This window comes from Notamacropus eugenii, chromosome 1 (genome assembly GCF_028372415.1).
Source record: "Notamacropus eugenii isolate mMacEug1 chromosome 1, mMacEug1.pri_v2, whole genome shotgun sequence".
NCBI classification, from domain to species: Eukaryota; Metazoa; Chordata; class Mammalia; order Diprotodontia; family Macropodidae; genus Notamacropus; species Notamacropus eugenii.
Genome location: NC_092872.1, coordinates 308,412,227 through 308,436,610, shown reverse-complemented (window position 1 = coordinate 308,436,610; position 24,384 = coordinate 308,412,227). Strand labels below are relative to the sequence as shown.

Here is a 24,384-nt window from a genome sequence, read left to right as displayed (position 1 = left end):
GAAGGGAGGACAAATGGGAGAAGGGAGTGACTAGAAGTAAACACTTTTGGAAAGGGACAAGGTCAAATGAGAGAATAAAAAAGGGGGGGGACAGGGTAGGATAGAGGGCAATATAGTTAGTACTATACAACATGATTATTATGGAAGTCTTTTGCAGAAAGACACATATATAGCTTATATTGAATTGCTTGCCTCTTCAGTGGGGATGGGTAGAGAGGGAGGGAAAGAAGTTGGAACTCAAAGTAACAGAAACAAATGTTGAGAATTATTATTGCATATAACTGGGAAATAAGAAACACAGGTAATGGGGTACAGAAATTTATCTGATCCTACAAGAAAAGAGAGAAGATGGGGATAAGGGAAGGATGGGGTGTGATAGAAGGGAGGGTACATTGAGGTTAGGGGCAATCAGAATGCAAGGTGTTATGGGATGGGAGGACGGGAGAGATGGGGAGAAAAATTGGAACTCAAAATTTTGTGGAAATGAATGTCGAAATCTAAAAATAAATAAAATTAAAAATAAAATAAAATAAAATAAAGCCTAGACATCATCTTTCATGAAATTATCAAGGAAAACTGCCTTGGTATTCTAGAACCAGAGGGCAAAATAAATATTGAAAGAATCCAGTGATCGCCTCCTGAAAGAGATCCAAAAAGAGAAACTCCTAGGAATATTGTAGCCAAATTTCAGAGTTCCCAGGTCAAGGAGAAAATATTGCAAGCAGCTCAAAAGAAAAAATTCAAATATTGTGGAAATACAATCAGGATAACACAATATCTGCATCTTCTACAATAAGGGATAGAAGGGCTTGGAATATGATATGCCAGATAAAAGAAATTAGGATTAAAACAATATCAAAAGAATGAAAAAATAGAAGACAATGTGAAATATCTCATTGGAAATACAACTGACCTGGAAAATAGATCCAGGAGAGACAAATTAAAAATTAGGGGACTACCTGAAAGCTATGATTAAAAAAAAAAGAGCCTGGACATCATCTTTCACGAAATTATCATGGAAAACTGCCCTGTTATTCTAGAACCAGAGGGCAACATAAATATTGAAAGAATCAGAGCCCAGATGGTGGGGTGATTGGTGATTTCTATCTCCTTCATCTTGTTGACTTTGATGAGTCCAGAGAATATCTCCCCAGGAAAAACCCTGGAACAGTGGGAGCAGCAGAAGGGGTAAACAGACTTTCAGTCCATGAGGATAGAAAGATCGCTAAGGGGAGATCCTCTTGCTGTGGCTAAAGGCGATCAGTGCAGGATCAGAGCAGTCCCAGACAGCCCCACCTCAGCAAAGGGGGAGAAGATCCTGAACCCCAGGGGGAAGAAGCCAGCAGCTGCCAACACCAGGACCCCAGGCATGCCTCAGCACCCCATTGGAATCGGTAAGACACTAGTGAAGACAGCTGAGCTTGCTATGTTCTAGCTAAGTAGAGGAGCCTCTGACATCCAGACTACCTCTCCCCCATACTTAATGAACTACCTCCAGAATAATTTCTGGGAAAACCCAAAAAGTCCTTACCTGACACTTGTTTTCAAACACCAACCAGTTCAGCCCCAGGTAAGCTGCAGCATTTTAGTTTCTAGCTGAAAGAACCAGAGACCACAACACACAAAGCCTCAAGTTTTAGGCACAAGAACTGTGGGACAGAGCTCCCTGTGCCAGAGATGCAGAGATCTACTTGAGAAGCCAGGAAAAGTTTTATTATCATGAGTAAGAACCTAAGCAGAAAAGAAAAGACCACAGAATCTTTCTATGGGGACAAGGACCAAAACATGAATACCAGTGAAGTCAGCATTGAGACTATACTCCCATCTGAAACTTCAGAAGGGAATATGAACTGGTCTGAATCATAAAGTGCCTTTTTGGAAGAGCTCTGGAGGGATATTAAAAACCCTAATTAGAGAAATAGAAGAAAAACTGGTCAATGATTTTAAAAATATGAAAAAAGAATTCACTGAAGAGAACAGTTCCTTAAAAAGGAAAGTTGGACAAATGGAAAAGGAAGTACAAAACCTAACTGTTGAAAATAACTCCTTAAAAGGAACAATTGGACAGATGGAAAAGGAGATGCAAAAGTTAACCTGTAAGTTCTCAGTTTCTCCAAGGTGGCACAATCAAGAGAGAGGAGTTTACTCCTCTCCTGGCCTGTGCTCTGGTCTGGGAGTTGCCAAAGCTTTTCTGCCCAGGATCTGCAAGTAGAATTCCCTTTCCAGAGCCTCCACCAGCTCCACCTTGCCAGCCAGCGCTCTTCCTCACTCCAGGGCTTTGTAGCAGGAAAATTTATTTCCATCTAAGCCATAACTATTTGTTGTTAATATCTTTGCTTCCATTTGTGAAAAGCACCTAAGGGTTGCTATTGTTAGCATGAAACCAACTTTTGACTTAGTTGGTGATGGAGTGTTTCAACTACTTCATTTGACATCAGAAGCAATACTTTTATGACTTCTGTTGTCAAATGAAGTGCTCACTCTGACAGAGTTACATAATGTTCCATACAGGGTGTCCTGAAAGACTTAGTGCCATTTTAACTTTTATAGTTTGGGGGACACCCTAAAAAATTAAAGCCATATCTAATTGTCAGTTCTATTTTTGGTTCATGCCTGCCAAGAAGCAGTTTGCTCATTCTCCAGTATGTGGCATTCTGCCTGAAGGACACCTTGCCATTTACAAAATTAAAAATTTTTGGAGTAGAGAGACTTGAACCATATGGATTTGTGGTTATTGCTATTATTATTATCATCATCATCACCATCACTATTAGCAGCAGAGTAAAAATAAATGTAATAGTTAGGGACAGCCAATAATCAACATGTTTTTCTTCCATATTTATTGAGGAAGAATTTCCCCTGAAAACTCTGTTTGTAAATGATCCGCAGACCTCTATCTGAAGTGTCTTCTTATCTTTCTCCAACAGGTCTGCATGGTTGGTATAGAATGTGTTGGTTCTCCTTTTGAAGTATTCCCGATGTTTTGGAGAGGAAGTTCCTTCAAGGGGTGGGTCAAAAGGAAAAGAGAAAATGCAGCCTAAGTATTTCAGCCTTTAGCATAAGCCTTTTGAATAGAGTTAAAAATGACCATCCCACCACAGTCACTCAAATGGGAAACAAATGACATCAATATTCCTCCCTGCTACCCCAGCATACATTATTAATGGTCCTCAAAAAACAGGCCTACCATAACTTTGAGCAAACAGTTCTTACCTTCTCTCTGAGAAACAATATTGAACAGTTATCTTATGTGAAAGTGGTTATTTGCTTGTTTTCTCCCCCATTAGAATGGGAGTTCCTTGCCTTTCTTTAAATTCCCCATGCTTAGCATAGTAACTGACACAGAGTTGGCACTTAACGAATGGTGGTTTACTTAAGCTGACCTACAGGTGAATGTGTCTATGTCAATAGATCTATGAGGAACAAGGAAAATGAAAATTTCAGTGAAAAATATGAGGAAAATTTGTCTAACATCCATCAAAATTTTATAGTGACTTTAAGCCACAGTGCTCACTGATACAAGATTTCTTATTATATTTGTTCCTAGGGCAGATCCCATTTAATTCCAGAGGATGCTAGGATTAGAAACTGGGGAGAATTGTAGAAAGGGAAAAAGTGAGAGAATCTGTGAGAAAACTGAGTCCCAGAGACATGAAGTGGCTTGCTTATTTTGTTCAATTTCCATCTAATTTAATTGGAAACTTTTACTTATTATCGGTCTTGATTATCATCATCATCATCATCATCTCCATTGTTATGAACCACAGTTTTGTATTTCTCTGCTAAGTTGCTGAGATACTTATTTTTCCTTTTTTACAAGAGCTCCCTCTAATGTCAAATAAAGGGAAGAACAATTTCTAAAATGCAACAAGGAAATATATTCTATTTTCAGTTAATTAACCATCAGAAGAAGATAAATTCATCAGAAGAAATTTGGTGAAATAAAAATTTAAAACTGCAAAATATCTCTCCTTAGAGTTATCAGTTTTCAAGATTTCAGACCTATTAAAGCCTAATGAAATAGTAAGACAAATATTGTCACTAGAAAACAGGTAATCAATAATCCTCTCAGGCTGGTAAGGTAGCTCAGAAGCAGAGTACAGATTGCATTATCAGATTGGTTGCAGTTATGGTTGATTTACCTTAGTTTTTTTTTTTGGCAAAGCAATCTGAAATATTCTAAAGACTCTTTGCAGCACTCCGAACTGAGTTATCCCGGGCTCTCAGAAAACTTAGTCATCTGTTTTTGGTGCTGCCATTCAGTCATGTCCCACACTATTTTGACCCCATGAATTTTGTCCATAAAGATTTCTTGACAAAGTCACTGGAGTGTTTGCCATTTCCTTCCTCATTGTATCTTCATTTTAGAGATGAGAGGAGGAGGGTGGAAGGGAGGGAGAAAGGAAGGAAGTATGGAAGGCTCTCCCTGTGCCCTGAGTTCTAATGACAATGGCCTCCTTATTGTTCCCAAAACAAGAAATTTTATCCCTCAGTTCCAGGCAATTTCACTCCTTTTGATGAGGGCTGGAAAGGGGATGTGAGACCCCCACAAAGACCCGGGTGCCAGGGGCAGGTCATCTTTAGAAGAATTCATGAACTCAAGCATTGTTGAAGTCAAGGTAAAGATTTATTACACTTTTCAGTGGGCAACAGTTCTTAGGGAACCTGCAACTTTACAGGGGTGCAGGGAAAGTTTATATAGGATATTTTATAGTATCACTTGTGCCAAATATGCTAACTAGGTGTGTTGAGGTGGGTTTAGGGAGTGGTCAGTTCTTAAAGGAACATACACTTTTGGTATCTACTGTGCAGGTATTTTACCCAGAATTCATTGGGAAATAGCCCAGGGTGGGGCTACCTGGAGGTGTGGTTTTAGGCCTGAAACATCACTAAGTCAATCAGCCATCAGGGCTGGCTCAGAAAAACCAGGTTATTCTCATCAAAGTCTTGTTAGACAAGATAACTGTAAGGGAGTATAGGTATGCCCAAGTCTAGGATACATATGATTGGTCAGTGATTAGTAAATGTCGTTATGACCCAGTACACAGACAGTCCAGTACACAGCTGGTTCAAACTAATGAGTTCTATAGGTGCAGCTGGCTACTATAGCAGGAAGGGAGATAGCAGATGTTGTTAGGGCAGCCTGTGTCCTTGGGCTGGGGAGAAACTGCCTGAGATAGTATTTTGAGGCTAAGGAGAAATGTGGTTTTTAAACAGAAATGCGACTTTAAAATTGGGGCCCAAGTACATGCAACAAAACACCCCATCAATTGCATCACCTGACTAGAATCCCTTACCCCTCATAACCATTTCCTGGCTTTCCTTGACCCCTTAAATTCCCACCTACAATCCTACCTTCACCTAGACTTTCTTGTAATTCCCATAATTCTAGTGCATTTCTTCTGTTAATTATTTTGAAGGTATCCTAAACCTAGCTTGTTTATACCTGGGTTCTCATACTAATGTGTGTGTGTGTGTGTGTGTGTGTGTGTGTGTGTGTGTGTGTGTGTGTGTGTGAGAGAGAGAGAGAGAGAAAGAGAGAGAGAGAGAGAGAGAGAGAAGAAAGAGAAAGGAGAAAAATGCCTCATATATGACCCTGAACAAATGTCACTGAAGAATAGAGATTTGGGAAACTAAGAGATCACTATGCTATGGACAAAGAAACAGTCACACAGTAGCAGAATTGGGATTCTAAATTTGGTCTCCTACCAGTAAGATGGGATGATATTCTTTCCTCTATATTAGGCTACCTCTAAGTGAAGGGCCATCCAAAATCATTGGATTATTACTCAGAACGTATTAAATCTAATTCATATCTTAACCAGGAATTCCTTTAACAGTATTCTTGTCAAAGGGTCATCTATACTTTGCCTGAAGATTTCCAGTGACAGAGAGCTTGCTACATTAAAGGCAGCCCATTATCTAATTATCAGGAAATATCTGTTTGAGTCAAAATATGCATTCTTTTACCTGCCTAATTCTTCCCTTTAGCACTAAGTAGAGCACCTCTTTATCATGACAACACTTAAATATTTGAATTAGCCAATAAAAAAATCTATCCTATATTATCTCTTCTGGAAGAAAATATTTAAAGTCACATAGAAAGTTACTAATAGTACCATGACTTAAACCTCAATCTTCTTGAATCTTAATCCAATCCTTTTTCAGGGGTAGGGAATAAAATCTGCATAGTACCTTGACCTGGTCACTAGGATTAATACTAGATATTCTTCCTTCTAAGACAATCCTTGATTAAATAATAGTACTGGAACATTTTAGGTTGACTGAGAATTTTTGTAAATGAATACATGCATACAATATATCTGATTAACCAGTAACCTTAAAGTAGGATGCTCAATGACCTTACCCTTAGTAGGGTGGGGAGTAGAGTTTATATTTTTAGCCTTTTTACCCCCTTTTCCTTGTGTCTTGTCTAAGGGGATATTTTTTATTGAGTTCTAGGCTATTTTCTTTATAATATGAGCTATAAAATATGTTGGTGAAGTGAATGAATCAGTATTAACTGTCTATACAGTTAGAGGCAGTCATAAAATGAGTCATAAGTATCAAAACAAAACTAAATTTCCTCTAATTTTCATTGGAAAAAAATGTGTCATTATTAATTGCTTCCAAGTTGTAAGCAAGGAAATCAAGGATTATATTGAAAATGATTCAAAGAATCTTAACTCTACTGACTTTTACAGTAAGCATGAAGAAAGGGAGTTGTGAAACCCACTGCCTCATCAGCTACGGGGAGATGGACATCCAATGTAATATTTTCTTTTCTTTTCAATGAGAACATAGGCCAAAACCCCAGCCAAGTGTGCAGAAAACTATTGCATAATGTTATTTCTTGTAAGAGTGTAGAAGGTAGGTGGGAAAAAGTCAGAGTACCTGGCCTACTGCTGTACTGTTTCTCTGTGATTTGCCAGAGAAGAGATGCTTCATTTCAAGGTGTGACATATTCCTTTTGGTCAGATAGCAACAGACTTTTCAGAATCTGATTGATTTGAAAACTGGTCTGCCATGCTAGAGGTAGCAGAAGCTTGAAACATATCTTCTGGTGATACAGCTAGTTCCGCAAGGAGACAATATATATGTCAATAGGGAGAAGGCCACAAGGTCCACATAGAGATGACAGCAAAGTCTTTAGAGAGGTTCCACTGCAGTCATCTCACTATTTAGTTAGTCCTCCCAGGAGCTGCCCCAGTTGAACATTGCTACCTGTGCTGTTAGAAGCCAAAAAGTTAGGCTTTGTATTCAAACAGATGATCAAAACACAAGTGTTTGGATTGTAACTGTTGCAGTAACTTTTGTTTATATACACATATGTGTATATCATATATGTATATTTACATTTGTGCATCTATATATGTGTGTATATGTGTACTGTGCCATCTACCTGCATTGATGTAAAAATGCATAAATTATACAATATATGAATCTCATATATTAAATTGTTATATTAACCTATGCAATTGTGCTATAAGCATTGAATGTTGTCCATCCTTCATTATCAAAGAGGAGCAGTGACATCAGGAGTGTGATGTCCTGACTTGCAAGTGAATTGGATTTAAGTAAGACACAGCTATGCAAAATCATTAGCCCCGCTCTCTGCTTGAGAGTCATCAGAGTCCCAGGAAAGACATAGCTTAGGACCACTGGAGGTGGCCCTTGATATAGTGGGAGATGTTGATCTTTTTAAGCTAAGGTCCTCCCAGGTATCAGGTTCTCTAAAGGCAACCTCCATTCAGTTAAGGCTAGGTAAGCAATGAGCAAAATATATCCCACTATGCCTTCACAAAAGAATTCAAATGGGAGGGAAAGACCTTCAGGATGTCTGACTATAACAGAAAGGGCCTATGAAATGAGGGTAGGCCTCGATAGTTGAAAAAGTGATCTCTGAAAGGAATAGCATTAGTCATTCACATCTTTGTTCTAATTAATCAGTTGCTGAGAACAAAATTTTGCCAGTCATATAAAATACATTGGATGAGAAGTGAAAAATGCATAATACAGTATGTGGATTATATAATCTAGAATGGGATTTGGCCTTGGAGGGACTTGGGCATGAAATCCTTGAGCTGGTTGGTAGAGAGCAACTGGGTATCACTTTCAAAAGGAAAGAAGGTGACAAAGAAATGTAGGTGGGAGGAAGGAATAGAGAAAAGAGGTTTCCTGAAAACAAACTTTACTTCCTTCATAGTTTAGCATAGGACCGTGTTTAAAGTGCATACATGTGGGAGTACCATGTATATTTCAGGATATCGTTGTTCAAACTGGGGCATTTCAATCTAACTCTGGAGGAGACTTTGTGTTGCCCCCTTTGGGATGGTCCCAAGAAAGATATTTTGTTCTAAGTGTTCCTTTAGGTGGGCATCCTTGATTAAGGTATAATGGTTAAGTATGAAAATTTGTGTTCCTTTGATGGGACTGACTTCAAAGAGGGCAAAAGAGTGGATTACCTTTAGGAAATTTTGTGCTGTAACTAAGTAATGTATGTTTTTGGTGTCCTCTCATTTCCCATTTACTATACTTCCCAGGGAGTACCAACTGCCCCAGAATGCCCTACACCCTCATTGCCAAACCCCACTTTGTCCTACTCTCTCCAACTCATGTCCCTTCCAACTTTTACTCAAACCCTTGCTCAGGCACATAGGTTCTAACACATCCCTGCTGTATCCTAGAGCAATACTAGATTAACATTATCCTAATGACTATTAATTTATTACTGTTCTCAACCTAAGGAATTTGCAAGATGAATCCAACAGGGATAGTTCTAGTACTCTACAGTGACTGAAGGGTGTGTTTGTCCTTCGTTGCTGAAGACGACCATGCCATCAGAGGAATAATGATGTGACTTGCACTTTATTTTGTTTTGAGTGAGGGACAGCTGTGCAGGTCACCAGCCTCACTTCTCCTCCAGAGCCATCTGAATCCAGTGACCAGTTATGCATCAGAATGACTGGAGATGACCCAAGATGAGGCAATTGGGGTAAGTGACTTGCCCAAAGTCACACAGCTAGTGAGTGTTAAGTGTCTGAGGTGAGATTTGAACTCAGGTCCTCTTGACTCCTGTGCTGGTGCTCTATCCACGGTACCACCTAGCTGCCCTAGAGTGAAGGGTAAGAGTGGGGTGATAGATTGAGACACTTGTGATCTTCTGGTGTCTGACCCTCAAATACTAATGATTTAATAATAAAAATACCTTTCTATTATTTAATCTTTTGATGTTCACAGAATCCCTTCAAAGGTATTATCATCTTGTTCAATTTGATCCTCATCATATTACTATGATATAGAGATCAAAGCTAATACTATTACTTCCAATTTGTTTGACCTAGGAAACTGGGGCTCAAAAGTCATAACATTTTGGCAAGATTATTTAATCACATCACGCATCATAACCTGACTCTACTTAGTTCTGACCCTATAGATTGTGAACAATTCTATGTTATCATTTTATGAATATTTCTGGTCTAAAGGGAAAATTTTCACAATGAGAATGTCATTGATTTTGTTTCTGAGAGAAAAAGCAAGATGTCCAGTAAAATATGTTGAATATATCAGAAAAGTCCCAGTGTAACTCTATTGTCCCACATGGCAAGCTTTAGTGCTATCTCTATAAAATGCTCACCAAATTGTAACTCAGCATTTTTTGGAGTCTTTGATATATAATGTCTACAACACACGTGTGACTATTTTCATTTTGTACTGTTTTTAATAATTAAACATAAATACAAAATAAGAAAAGAAAAAAGAAAAAACTTAAATAATAAAACTAAAATAATAGCAAATAACAAAAGGACAAACAGTATTGTCATGGGCACTCTACACTATGAAAGAGCATTCAAAATAAATGGAAATAAATTTCCATTTGAAGAAAGAGCATAAAATAAATACTACTAATTGTGTTTAGACCAGTATATCTTTTCCTTGTTTCCTTCTTAGTTTTCTTTTCTTCTTTGCTGTACATGTTTTACTTTATCCTTTTTTCCTCATTCCTCCCCACCTCATACACAAGAAGGCTACAATTAACTTGGGATAAATATACATATATATACATATATAATATGTATATATACTCACACATATACATACATATATATTCATATACATATACATGTGTATGTGTATATGTTTGTATATATACAACTATATGTAACAATATTTACATAAATATGTAAATATATACATATATACACATATTCATACATATGTAATATGACTTACTATAAGAACTATAAACTAGAAAGATGCTTTGAGATCAGATCACCCAGCTGTGATTTTGATGGCTATATGTCTCTTACCTTTTTCCAATATAGTCTTACAAATGATATAATGTCTTGTAAGTAGAAGTATATGGTGTATTATACTTTATCTAGAAGATAAAGAAGTTAAAAATTTTTACTCTATCCTGTAAAAGAGAAAAATGCAAATCTAAGACCAATCTGTAGAAGGATCCTGTGTCTTACTAAATGGCTGCACCGCTATGCCAGTAGAATGTTGACATTTCAAAGAAATAGTTGCTGAATGATGACATCACTGTTCTGCCTGTAAAATGTTGATATTTTAAAGAAATGGTTTCTCAGTGATGGTATCACAAGTATCAACAGTCAGATTACTTGCATTGATTTCAACTCAAATTCAAATCAACAGATATTTATTAATTGCCTAGTATGCTGCTTGGGATAGAGAATTGAGTAAAACACTAAGAATCTGGACTCAAATTATGATTCATTATTTGTGAGTGTATGTGTATACACAAACAAAAGCATGAACATACATACATAAATATATACAAACATTCATAATATACATATACATACACATAAGTATATGCATACAGAAAAAATACATACACATATTCATGATATACATATACATGTACATACACATAAACACACACAATCACATACACACATATATACTTATAGAACTTATTATAACTACTATAAAACATGAAGATACTTGAAGATCAGACCAGCCAGTTGTGGTTTTGATGGCTATATGTCTCTTACCTTTTTCCAGTGTAGTTTTGAAAATGATGTAGAGCTATAAGTAGAAATACATGACATACAATGCTTTGTCTAGAAGATAAAGTCCAACAATTTTACCCTACCCTGCAACAGACAAAAATACAAATCCAAGACCAATTCTTAGGAGGATCCTGTCTTATTAAATGGCTGCACTGCTATGGCAGTAGATATTGACATTTCAAAGAAATGGTTGCTGAGTAATGACATCTACTATGCCAGTAGAATGTTGGTATTTTAAAGGCATGGTGGCTAAATGATGATAGCACATAGATTAATGGTGAGGAAATTTGTAATGATTTCAATTCAAGTCAATTCAAGAAATATTTATTAATTGCCTATTCTGTGGCTAGGCATACCAAATTTAATAAAACACTTAGGATCTGGATTCAAACTGTGATTGACTATTGTATGTGTGAACATGAATGCATTACTGCATCTCTCTTTCATCTGAGGTTTCTTCATTTGTAAAAGGAGGAGTACAGAGTAGAATATGCTTGAAACACCTTCTAGCTTCCAGTTCTTTACTTCACTATCTTTGCCATGAAGGGAATTGCAATCAAGTAAGGTAAAATAAGATAAATACACAAATGACTATAACACATAGTATAACAGGTGCCAAAGAAAGTTAAAAAGGTGCTACAGTTGTTTAAAGAATAGAGGGATTATATCAACTTGGAGGAGATCAAGGAAGTCTTTGCAGAGGAAGTGGAACTTGAATTTGGAAAGATCAGAAGAACATTAGTAAAATATAATGGCTTTTCATGTAATCAAATTAAAACCCTAAGACATTTTAACAAATTGTTCTCAGAAAAAGCATCTAACTAACTGATTAAAATTTGAAATATAAGAAAAGGTGAAAATTGTATTTTGGATCTTTCTATCTTTTAAAAATTATTTTCCCATTAAAAAACAAAATAATATAAACAACAAAACACCTGAACCCTCGGTGTAACAAACTAAAAATTGTTGTACACGAGCACTCATCATTCCATTATTTATAACATAATAAAAGAAATGAAGAGCACACAGATTAACAAAGAAGCATTAATATTCTTCCTTGTAATTAGGAGTTTTGAAGCTGTTGGTATTTTCTTCTTTTATTTAGTAAGCATCAGAGTGTAATTGCTCTTTGGTTCTTTTTTGGGGGGAGGTCTGAGACTAAGAGAAATCATTAGGCTTTTCCACATTCTTTGTGGCTCATCACACATTCAACCTTGAAAATCTCTCAGCTTTTAAGTTTGGCATCGTCTAGGGTTTCCCCAAAGGAAGGGGTCCCTTGGTATTAAGATACTTAATGTGAGAAGTATTTATAAAATACAAGACAGCTTTTACTTTCCTCCAGCACAAAGCAAATGCTTAAAAACAATAAGATTCAAAATTGAGTATTTAATATAGGTAATTAATATAGGAGACAATGACACAGCAACTAATTTACTTCAAAGGAGATAAAGGTAAATATGAAAATAAGCAACAGATGTTTCAGATCTGAACTCTCTGAACAAAAAAGTTCAAAATATCTATTCTGCCAGGTATGACTCTTGTGTCTCCTTCAGAATAGAATACTCCTGGGGATACTGCTCTGATACAGCCATCCCTCAGCTAATATCACATATTTATAATTCTAAAGTGCTTGACACAAGGATAGGCATATGTTAGATGCAACATTAATCTAATGTAATTGTCACAATTTTTAAATTTGGATTTCGTTATATATAGATTGGACTTTTAAAAAGATATGAGAGAAATTTGATAATTTGAAACTGATGTCGGGTTATAAATAAGCAGTGATAATGCTGATGTTTGTTATATAACAGTAGATTTTCCATTTGAAATATTAGCAAAAAAGTTTTAATTCCTTAAGTATCTTGTTCTTTCGAATATGTGTATGTATATATATATATATGTGTGTGTGTGTATGTATATATATATATATATGTGTATATATAACATATATATTATGTGTATATTATATATATACATACATACACTTATAGATATATATATACACATATATATGTATTAATATATATTTTAAAAATTAGGGAAGAATAAACAAGCTTGTGAAACAAGGACATAAATTCATCAGCTTGTAAAGTTAGCCATTAACCTCCTTGCATTGCTTAAGCTGGAATAGAATTCTAGTAAAGACAGTTGTTAGTAAAGAGTACTAACTTATGAACTGTCTTGTCTTATGGTTGAAATGTAAAGGAAAGCTGGATAATGTGGGATAGGAAAGTTTGGAAAGATAAATAAACATCTGATTGAAAACAGAGAAAGCAGATAAGAAGGTTTGGGAACATTTGTGTCAGTTTCAGATGATTTTAGTATGTTGTGAGGGTGTGAGGAAGTATTTTAAGAAGACAGAAAAATTATGTAACTTGATTTGATAATCAATAGCTCAATCAAATTTGAGATGACTCTATCTGAAAGGATACTGAGTTGATATTTATGTGCTATTTAAGATTTTATGGGACTACAATTTACAGTTGTTTTAAGCTTTGATTACAGGAATAAGTTGTCTAAATTATAATAAAGCCAACTGACATGGACTGCAGACTGAGAACTGCTAAAGGTGGATATTTGGGGAGAGTTTTGAAGACCTTGAACACGGCCTAGATAGGATCTTCTTAACTCTATTTCCAAATAATTTTCCTATGTCCTTCCTAAAAAGGAAAATTCCCCCATTTGATTATTCCTAAGCCCTACTTTCAGCACCTAGTGACCACATAATTGACTGTTAGATACTGACCCATTCCTAGAATCAAGCAGAGCTAAGGAAGTTCTTTCCCTCTGTTAAAATACATGATATTGTCCCTATTTTTCTTTTATAGCAAATTTTTATAATAAAAAAGTTATATTAAATGATTATCAGATGATATTATGTGTCCATGTGGTGGTAAGGAGATGAATTTCTGTGCAAGGTGATGTGGAAATGCATTCACCTGGATGGATAACGGGTTGCCTTAAGTTTTAAATATGTAAAAGGATATATGTTGTAAAAATAATTTATCTAAATGTTGTCACATTAGGAATTTCATTGTTAAATTAATGATGAATTGGTTAAGAAGTTATTATGAATTCTGTGTAAGAGTTTCTGTGTTGTAGAATTCCTATTGAGAAAATGAGAATCCTCAAAAAAAATGTGTATGTGTATGTGATTTTCAAGTCTATTCCATCTAAGGATGTATCAACTATGTTAAAAGGCCTTTTTCTCCTTTTAAGAAAGAAGTTTTAACTACAGTTGTTTTTTGCTAAAAATCAAGCATTTACAAAAGTATCCTTGTGAATGGAAACTTGGTGATTATGAAAGTACTTGGTTTTAGATCTTTTCTTGTAATTTTTGTCAATTAGATTCAAGAGTGTTTTGTGATAAATTGGTAACTGTTTTTAAGAGAGAAAAATATTTGTTATATGAAGAAATGCTTTGTAAAATCATTTTTGTATGATTTTTGGAAAGCTTAACAAATTTATATTTGTAAACTAATTTGTTATAATAACTTGAGGTTTTATGGAGGTTGGAAGATAAGGGAGAAGATAAGGGACACCAGGAATTTTATGGCTCCAGGAAACTGTGATAAATTTAAGACAGTGTCCTGGCCCCATCCCCCTTTCCTTTTAAAGTCCAGTCATTATTACAGAAGGACTTCTTAAGATCTAATCTGAACTCAGAACTGGGAAAAATCTGGGAAAAGAAAAAAAGAGATGTTAACTCTTTCCTATTGTTGAAGGAAAGGAGGGGCGCCAGCTCCACCTTGGGCCCTTAAGGCTGGAAAAGGCTGAAAGGATCACCCAAGTGGCTATAGTATCTGAGGCTGGAAAGCTGTGGCACCTCAGACTTGTGCAAATTTGCTTTTTTAAAGTTGTAGTCTCTATACAAAATGTAAATTTTTTGTATATGGAATTTCTAAACAAGGAACTTGTTTTGATGATAAATGATATCTAGTGATTGACTTTTATGACAAATTTAATATTGAAGATGTAAGTCCTGGTTAAATTTTTTATTAGTGAAATCTGCCATCTAATGCAAAAATCTCTGCGACCATTACTACTTGTGTTCTACTACTCAGAAGAATGTGACTGTTACAAGCAGAAGTTTGCCTCAGGGGACAATCCTATCCTCAACCTGGGATGGGTTGAGCCTCCTGGCTCAATTTCCCAGTTGTGTTCCTTAGAAAAGGCCTTTAAAATGCTAATATAAGCAGATTGGATAGAGTCTGAGAATTTTAATAGATCTTATTTACTGAGGGACTGAGGAGGGCTTCAGGGGTGGCCCCAGGTGATCTGGAGGTTCCAGAGATGGTCTTGATAGGCCAGTAGACTGGAGATTTGAATTGATAGGATTAAGGGTGGGAAGTATTTGGGCATAGTGATAGGAAAAAGTTTATGGGCCTCAAGAGAGCCAGATCAAGTGGGGAAATCCAAGGAACTTTCAAGGTGCAGTTTTCCAGGGCCCGTTTAAACAAATGGGATTAAAAATTCTTTTGGAGTAAGGGGCAAAGGTCCAGACTTGGAATAAGGTCTTTGTAGGTTTCAAAGTGATTTAAGAGCAATTGGGTTTTGAAATAATTGACTGAAATAATTAATGAGACTAAATTAGAGACATCTTCAGTTTGGGGAAAAGAATTTCTTTTTTTTTCTTTTTTACAATTTTATTTATTTTTTTAATGTTCTACAATCCCTACCATAAAACTTAGATTTTTACGCCCCTACACCTATCCCCCACCACCCCCCTCCCTCCCCAAGATGGCATACAATTCTATATAGATCTATATGTACTTTCCTATTGAATACGTTTTCACTATAATCATGCTATGTAGAAGAACTAAAATAAATGGAAGAAATCATATAACAAATCAAAACATAATACATGTGCGTGCACACACACACAAATATGATCTGCTACGTTCTGTGAATGAATTACATAGTTCTTTCTCTGAGTGTGGAAGGCATTTTGCCTTAGAAAACCATTGGACATTTTTTTTTTAAGTTCTTGCGTTATTACGAAGTTCCAAGTCCACCAGAAAAAACTCTCTCACATTGTGGTCCTTGCTGTGCACAAAGTTCTCCTGGTTCTGCTCCTTTCACTCAGCATCAGATCATATAAGTCCTTCCAGGCCTCCCTGAAGTCTTCTTGTTCATCAATTTTTAGGACGCAATAGTACTCCATTACATTCATATACCATAATTCATTCAGCCATTCCCCAATTGATGGACATCCCCTTGACTTCCAGTTTTTGGCCACCACAAAGAGAGCTGCTATAAATATTTGTGTACATGTGGGACCCTTTCCCATTTTTATGATCTCTTGGGGATACAGTCCTAGTAGTGATATTGCTGGGTCAAAGGGTATGCTCATTTTTGTAGCCCTTTGAGCATAGTTCCAAACTGCTCTCCAGAATGGCTGGATGAGCTCACAGCTCCACCAACAACGAATTAGTGTTCCAACTCTCCCACATCCTCTCCAACATTTATCATTTTCCTGTTCTGTCATGTTTGACAATCTTATTGGTGTGATGTGGTACCTCAGAGTTGTTTTGATTTGCATCTCTCTAATCAAAAGTGATTTAGAGCATTTTTTCATATGATTATAGATATCTTTAATTTCTTCCTCTGAAAATTGCTTGTTCATATCCTTTAACCATTTATCAATTGGGGAAGGGGAAAAGAATTTCAATGTAGTTTTTTAGAGTCGGGTAATTTCTGCTACTATTTTATATTGATGGATAAGTTAAATGTTTCTGTTTTGATCTGAATTCATTTCATGAACATAAGGTGAAATCAGTATTCAAATTTATTATGTGTGTAACTCATTCTTTTAGACTGACGTTGGTTAGAAGCTTGTGAAACAGATGTAAAACTATTAGAGCAATAACTTATGATTTTGATGGTAAATTTGATTTTAGGATTGCTTTTCAATCAGGAACTAGAACAAGTATAGAAAGTATGCAAACAAGTTAAGACTTGCTTTAAAGATATTCCTCAATCAACGTGAAATTATAGACATATCTGAAACTGATTATTAGAGCTTACTATTTTAAGATTTTATGGATTTATTAAATGACTCTTCTTCTGAGTCTAATTCCAGGTGTGGATAGTAAGATAGGCTGTCTGAGCTACTGATCCATGGTGCCAGTAAGCCTGTGAGGTGCTGGTAGGAAGTGCAAAAGGGTGAGCTCATGGGAAAGTTAGGAGAATGATGGCTCCACCTGGCTGAGGTAGGATTCTCCTGATTTAATTTCCTCACTGACACTTGGCAGACTTTAAGGCTTATTAAATAACAGTTGACAATCTACTCATTCCTGGAACTGACATGAAGTTAGGGAAATGTTCCCTTGCTCTAGCTATGCCCCTACTCGTAATGGCAATTTCCAATAATCAAAAGTTTTGTAAGCATAATACCAGATCTATTAAAAAATAGATTGTTGGTAGAGGAACATCTGAAGTGAAGTTCAAAAATTAAGCTATTAAGTTTAGGATTTTAGACTAACAACAATAAGTTAGGGTTGTTTAAATCTTAGTAATAGTAGGGAAATAATCAGGTCAAGGGCTTGTGAGGTTAGAATACTTAGTTAATATTATTGTTGTCTCAGTTGGTTAATGTTAAAAGAAGAATGCTTCGTGGTCCATCTTGTAAATGCTTTAAAAGAAGCATCACATGACCAGAAGTTGGAATTGTTTTCCAACGTGATATGTACTATGTTTAAAATGATTACTTATTGTATTTATGTATGTACTGGAGTCTGTTATTAATCCCTTAGTGAAATCTCATCCTTCTGATGGGGCAATGAATAGTGGACAAATGTAAAAACTGGGTTCTAGTGTGAATTTCTTAAACAATTGGCCAAAGTTTTTGTTTTGAACGATAAGGGTATAAGGCTTAGGAATGGTAATCCAAAATTGTATTGAGGTCAATTTTGTAGGAAAGTGGACATTTGGGTTTCTACAAGATGATAAAATGGAAGAAGATACTGAGATGCTGTGGTAAGATGGCTTGAATGAGCATCCAGACCAGAAAATTGCATCAGATGATGTTCCTCCCCAGACTGTTGTATGAGACAGAACCTCTAAATGGATAATTCATTGATTATCTTTTTCTTTTGAAACTCTGTATCTGTACTTAAAACAAGGGGACTTCCCCCCTTGCAATTTGTCAATGCACTGGTCAACTTTGCTCCCTTCCCATATTCATATAAACAGGAGAGAGATGAAGGGAAGAATTCATAGGGGAAATAAAGTGAGAAAGTATTGATTGCATTTAGGTGTGGAAACAGAAATTTTTATAAAGAAAAAAAGGGGAGAGTTTGTGGGAAATGAAGGAAAAAATTCTGTTTCCACAGGGTTAAAACTCTCAGTGGTGGTAGTTACTTGGAGTTGTAACCTAGCATGGTCAGATTAAAGGTCAGAAACTTGTGTTCAGGCTTGATGAACTATCTGAGGGGAAGCCTACAAGAAAGGAGAACATGAAGTCACTGTAAGGGGCCACCTAAAAGTCCAGCTGTACTTCTTAATGATATCCAGTGGACATGTCAAAAGATTGTGACCCAAAACAGAACGAACCAATTTGTCCTCTGATGGGAGGATCTGTCCTGTACTAACTTTATAAAAATGCCTTCACTTCCATCTCTCTCTCTCTCTGTCTCTCTGTCTCTGTCTCTGTCTTTTGAAGAAGCATGGAGTTCACCTGACTAAGTCATTCAATTCCTCTGAATTTTAATAAATTTTCCTTGATACTTTTCAGCATCAACCCTGTTTTTAACATGTTTATTATTCAATTTGTCTTGCTGTTTATTCTCCGGGTTTTTTCACGTAGACATTCTATCACCTGCAGAAATATTTCGATATCATCTTTCCCAGTATTTATCCATGGAAATTCTTTTTCTTATTTTATTGTTATAGTTAGAGGTAGCATTTCTAGAGTGATGTCCAATAATTATGATGAGAGTGGCCATTTTTGCTTCATTCAGTCTTGATCTTCTGGGGAAAATGTCTAGTATTTTTCCATGACAAACAAAACTAGCTTTCATCTTTGTATTAGTGTTTTTATCAGTTTTAAGAAAAATTCATCTATTCTTAAACTTTTTAGTATTTTTAATATAAATGAGAATTTTACTGAGATTTTTCTTATTGACATAATCACATGACACTGTTTCCATTATTAATATCATCATTATTATTGGACCATTTACTAATAAGCTAGCTATTTTTATATTACTGAATTAATCCACCCATGTCAAAATAAGTAATCTCTTTAAGACATTACTATAATTTATTTTAATAGCTTGTTATCAATATTCATTAGTGCTACTATCTATAATTCTCTTCATTAACCTTATCTACCCTGAATTGGTCCTCAGGATTATACTTATTTCATAGAAAGAGTTGAGTTCTGTTTTGGACTAGGCTTGATTCAAACAAGTCACTTCAAACAAGTCTATTCAATACTAGAACAAAATGAGACACTCAAATCACTCAACAATTAAGAGAAGGTGATTTATTCAGCCACAAAAGGAAAAGGATATTCAACAAAGATAAACGGTGAAGTCAACCAGAGGTGATTCAGCTAAGGAAGTTTCCCCTTGTAGTCAAAGGTAGACTTCCAGCTATGCATCAAAGCATTCCTGTAACCTTCATGAATGTTTATACTCAGTACAACCAGGAAGTGATGGCAATAACCTGAAGGCTCACCTGAGGCTGAGCCTTTAGTCCTCTGAGTCAATCATGTCTCAAGAATTGTTTCAATACATTTTAGGGAAAAAACATTCTAAACTTATAGAGTGGTGAGGGTATGGGTGGGACATTGCTCCTACCACAATCGCCTTCTCTATCTTTGAAACCATTTCATAAACCACAGATGAGATTGAGAAGGTAAATGTTTAACAACCAGCTCTCTGGGGAGGAATGTACACAGAAGACACTTTTGAATTTAATCTCCCTTATCAATATTTTCTACATTACTTTATTAAGTCTAGATAATTAACAAAATAATATATCCTTAATTAATAATACAATAATATATACAAGTATAATATAGTATAAAACTATTATGATACAATACTATATAACAATAATAATTTACTAATAAGCCTTGATTTGTAGCATTTGCCAATATCCAAGGTGTAAACACACTAAAAGTTTAACAATAAGCTTTCACAATTGCTTGGAGCTGACTCTAGCATTCCCCTGAACTGAATTATTTCTTCTTTAAATATTTGATAGCATTTACGTACAAGTCCAGCTGGTAGTGATCCTTTCTTCTGTAGCAGTTTAGATATGCTTTGCTCAAATTTTCTTTTGAAATTAGGTTGTTTAGATTATATGTTTCTTGCTTTGTCAGTTTAGGGGTTTATATTTTTATTAAAAACTTCATTTTAAAATGTTCAGTTTTTTCCTAATGGTTTTAATTTTAATTCCCCTTCATCAGTTCTGGTCTTCCCCTTCTCTCATTTTAGTTTTTTTCCTTTCACCTTCTTCCCTCACTATTTTGTTTAAATTGAATAATAGTTATCAGTTCTTTAAAAAAAAAAGTTTTTTATTTTATTTATTTGTTTCACTTACCATTCTTCTATTCTCCATAGAGGGGACAGTACTTCAGGTGGTCTTAGGGACATGCCTGGGTGAGCCATCAGGCAAAAAATTTAGTTTGAGCTGAAGTGCATGTACAAGCCAGGTTTAGCTATTCTCAAACTTGAGCCTTGATCTCATTTACTCTGTGACAAACCTCTCCATCTCTATGGTTTAGTCTATTCCCAGGTTTCTGTCGACAATCTAGGCTTAAAGACCTTCCTCTTATACTTCATAACTCATTTAACTCATTTCTGTCCCAATTCCACTTTCCCTTCTCAGTGACCAGGAAGAATTATTCACTCAAGTTTAAATTAAAGCATATTTTCAGGAGAGAGATTGAAAGTAAAAGGTACAGTGTTAAAATTCCAGTGGGACCATTGTTTTCAGGCTTTAAAATCTGAACTCCTCGAGCACTTTTTTACATTCTACTTGTTATTGTTATAGAGCAGACATTCTTAACCCAAGGTTGTTAGTTCCTTTTAAAATCTTTTGATAACTATATTGAAATATTGGTTTCCTTTGTAATACTGTGAATTGTATTTTATGCATTTAAAAATATTCTTCTAAGAGAGGGTTCTACTGGTCCCACCAGACTGCCAAAGGGGTTCATGACAAAACAAAATTTAAGAAAGAACACCTGTCCAAGAGACAAGTGGATTCCAAAATCAGGAGAGTTGAGGAGTACTCCACAAGCATTTTCAGTCCCAAAGATAAAGGGGATGCGGTCACCTTTCTTAGCTTGCACAACTGGCTGCTTAAATAAGGACTATCATTTGTGGTGTTGTTATTCAATATTTTTGTACTGTATTGCATGAGAGAGAGAGAGAGAGAGAGAGAGAGAGAGAGAGAGAGAGAGAGAGAGAGAGAGAGACAGAGAGAGAGAGACAGAGAGAGAGAGACAGAGAGAGAGACAGAGAGAGAGAGAGAGAGACAGAGAGAGTTATTCTATTTAAAAAAAGACCTCTAAGTTTTGTGACATTATAGCTTCTTTCACATTAATCTGGAGCCATTCTACTCCCACTTCTCCTAATTCTTTGGCACCTCAAAATGTAGGAAAAACAGTAGAAAATCAAGTAGCAACTGCAATGTGGGAGGATAATTCAGCGAGTGTTGTGCTCATCAGGGTTTTTTGTTTGTTTTCAATTGTGTTTATGGATCACCTTGAGTTTTAAATATTTTTGTGCTTGTTTTGGGATAACTTGTTGCTTTTCTGATTTGTTAAACTGTATATTCAGGTAATTAATCTTCTCTTTCACTTTTAAAAATATAAACATTCAGAGGTATAAATCTGCCCCTAAAAAAAGCTTTAGTGGCAATCCATCAATTTTGACAGGTAAAAAATCCTTTGTCATTATGTTGTTGCCTTTATGATTTATTTCTAAACCATTCATTATTTAACTAATCCTTATTTAGCTTCCATTTAAGTTTACTATATTTTCCCCTTCATGTTTCCTATTTTATTATGTTTCATTGATAAAGTAAGTTTTTATGATTTTTCCTTTTGTGTATTTACTTGGAAATTCCATATGCCCTAAAGGATGACCAGTTTTTTGTTTAAAATGCTAGGTTTGTTTGAGAAGAAAATAAATTGTTTAATATTTCTATTAGCCTCTTTCCATATATCAAAGCAGTTTGTTTTTATTTCCCCAATATTCTATTCTTAAACTTCATTTGTCTTTCTCTTAGACTTTTCCAATTCTGAGAGAGAAGAGTTAAATTTTTTTTCATAACTATAAGTAGGGAAAGTGTGGCTAGATAGCAATTTAGCTGTTCTAGTGGACAGCAAGTTCAGTATGAATCAATCATGTGATTCTATAGCCAATAATGCTCATGAAATCTTAGATTGAATTTAGAGAAATTTAATATCCAGAACTAAGGACCTGGTAGTGTTAATGTACTCTGTCCTGGTCAGCTCACAGATGAAGTGCTGGTGGTATAGTGGGTAGAGAACTGCACTGGGAATCAGGAAGACCTGTGTACAATTCTTGCCTTAGAATCTTACAAGCTGTGAAACCCTGAAGAAGGTCACCTAACCTGTCACAATCTCAGTTTCTTCATGTGTAAAATGGGGCTAATAAAATTTAGCTCCCTTCTCATGTGAAGTTTACATGAGATGATACACGTAGAACCACTTTAGAAACATATATATAAAGGATTATGACTATTAAATTTATTTGCCTTACTATTTTCAAACATATTAAGGTTTTATTATTCCTAGGTTGCAATAACCATGCAAATTGTTTAGATTGCTGATCCATTTAAGATTTAACTTTTACTGGGGACACAACTTTGCACATTGACACAAATACATTGCACCACTTCCTCCTTTTATACCCTAACCACGGATATTTGATTTTATTCAAGTGAGATTTTTCTAAACTTCTCCTCCGGTCCCTTCCTTCAAATAGTTGTAGTTTGAAGTATTCTTCAAATCCCTCCCACATCATCGATAGCTTGAATTTATCTCCAAAACTTAAGACACAATAATTCATCCTTTTCCCCCTTCTCAACCTTCTTCAGGGTCATTGTTTTTTTTTTTAATTTCTGTAATAGTAATTTAAATGGAAAGATCTTTCTCATTCATTAATAGACCCATATGATCTGCTTAAATCACCTGGAAGCCTAAGTCACATATGGTGGGAGGAGGTTGCTGAACAGGTGGAACAGGAAAGGTGGAGCAGAACCAAGAGGAAGTGAGTGAGTATGGTAGGAGGCAGAGGAGAGAGGATGCAGGTAGGCATGGCAAGGCTCAGGTTTGTGGGTGTTTACTTGTGAGAAAAGCCTGGCTGAGGGGAGCAAGGCTTGGGAATGACTTTGTTCCCTGTGGTGATCATGTTTATTAACTTCTTGGTCACCATGACAGATTTACTTTCTGGTACTGGGATTTGGCATTCTGCTGTCTAAATAAATGTTTTTCTTCTGCCTTCTGTATAGATAGTGTTTTATATTTTGTGATTGAGAACTGTGTTGGTATATTCATAGTCCCACCAGTGCTGTGAATATTGCCTTGGCAATACAATTTCCTGTGAAGTACTCCCAAGCAATTTCTTGTTAATCAACCAATAAGCTTTGATTAGGAGCCTGCTAAGTGCTAGGGATAGAAATACAAAGAATAAAGCAGCACTTAATCTCAAAGAGTTTACATTCAGATGAGGGAAAACAACAGGAACATGTAGAGCTCTATGCAGAATAAATATCAAAAGAATAAAGAAAAGTAGTTAAATAAAGATAGTTAGAAAGACAAGACACTAGCATTTGGGGGTAGACATCAGGAAGAGTTCATGCAGAAGGTGGTTCCTGACCTCTCTCTTGAATTGATAGGACTCAGTGAGGCACAGGTTAAGAAGGAGCAAATACTAGGAAGTGGTTATGGGTGGTATAAAAGCACAAAGAAAATGGAGAAATTTGGAATAATGTGAATAAGTTCACTTACCTTAGTAGGATACTTTCCAGGGATATAAACATTGACGAGGCTGATGCATGCATTGCCAGAGTTAGTTCAGTGTTTGAGACTCTGAAGGAAAGTGTGAGAGGAGGTCTTAGACTGATTATCAACCTGCAGGTCTCCAGAGCTGTTGTGCTGACCTTATTGTTGTGTGCTTGTGAAACCTGAACAGGGCACCAGAGTCATTCCAGGAAACTGAAACTCTTCCTTTTGAATTGTCTTAGGAATAGTCTGAAGATCACCTGGCAGAATAATGACTGGACATTGCAGTCCTTTCTAAAACTAAATTGTCCAGCACTCAAACTCTACTGTAGAGAGAACAACTCTGATGGGCTG

General features: G+C 35.8%; 1 long non-coding RNA gene across 1 annotated transcript; it reads right to left on the bottom strand.

The window, feature by feature from the left end:
* Nucleotides 1-2,777: 2,777 nt before the first annotated feature.
* On the bottom strand, nucleotides 2,778-24,187 carry LOC140517842 (uncharacterized). Its single transcript, XR_011971757.1, has 2 exons — nucleotides 24,037-24,187; nucleotides 2,778-2,998 (listed from the first exon to the last, which is right to left on the bottom strand). It is a non-coding gene; the product is annotated as an uncharacterized lncRNA (long non-coding RNA).
* Between the last annotated feature and the right edge of the window lie 197 nt (nucleotides 24,188-24,384).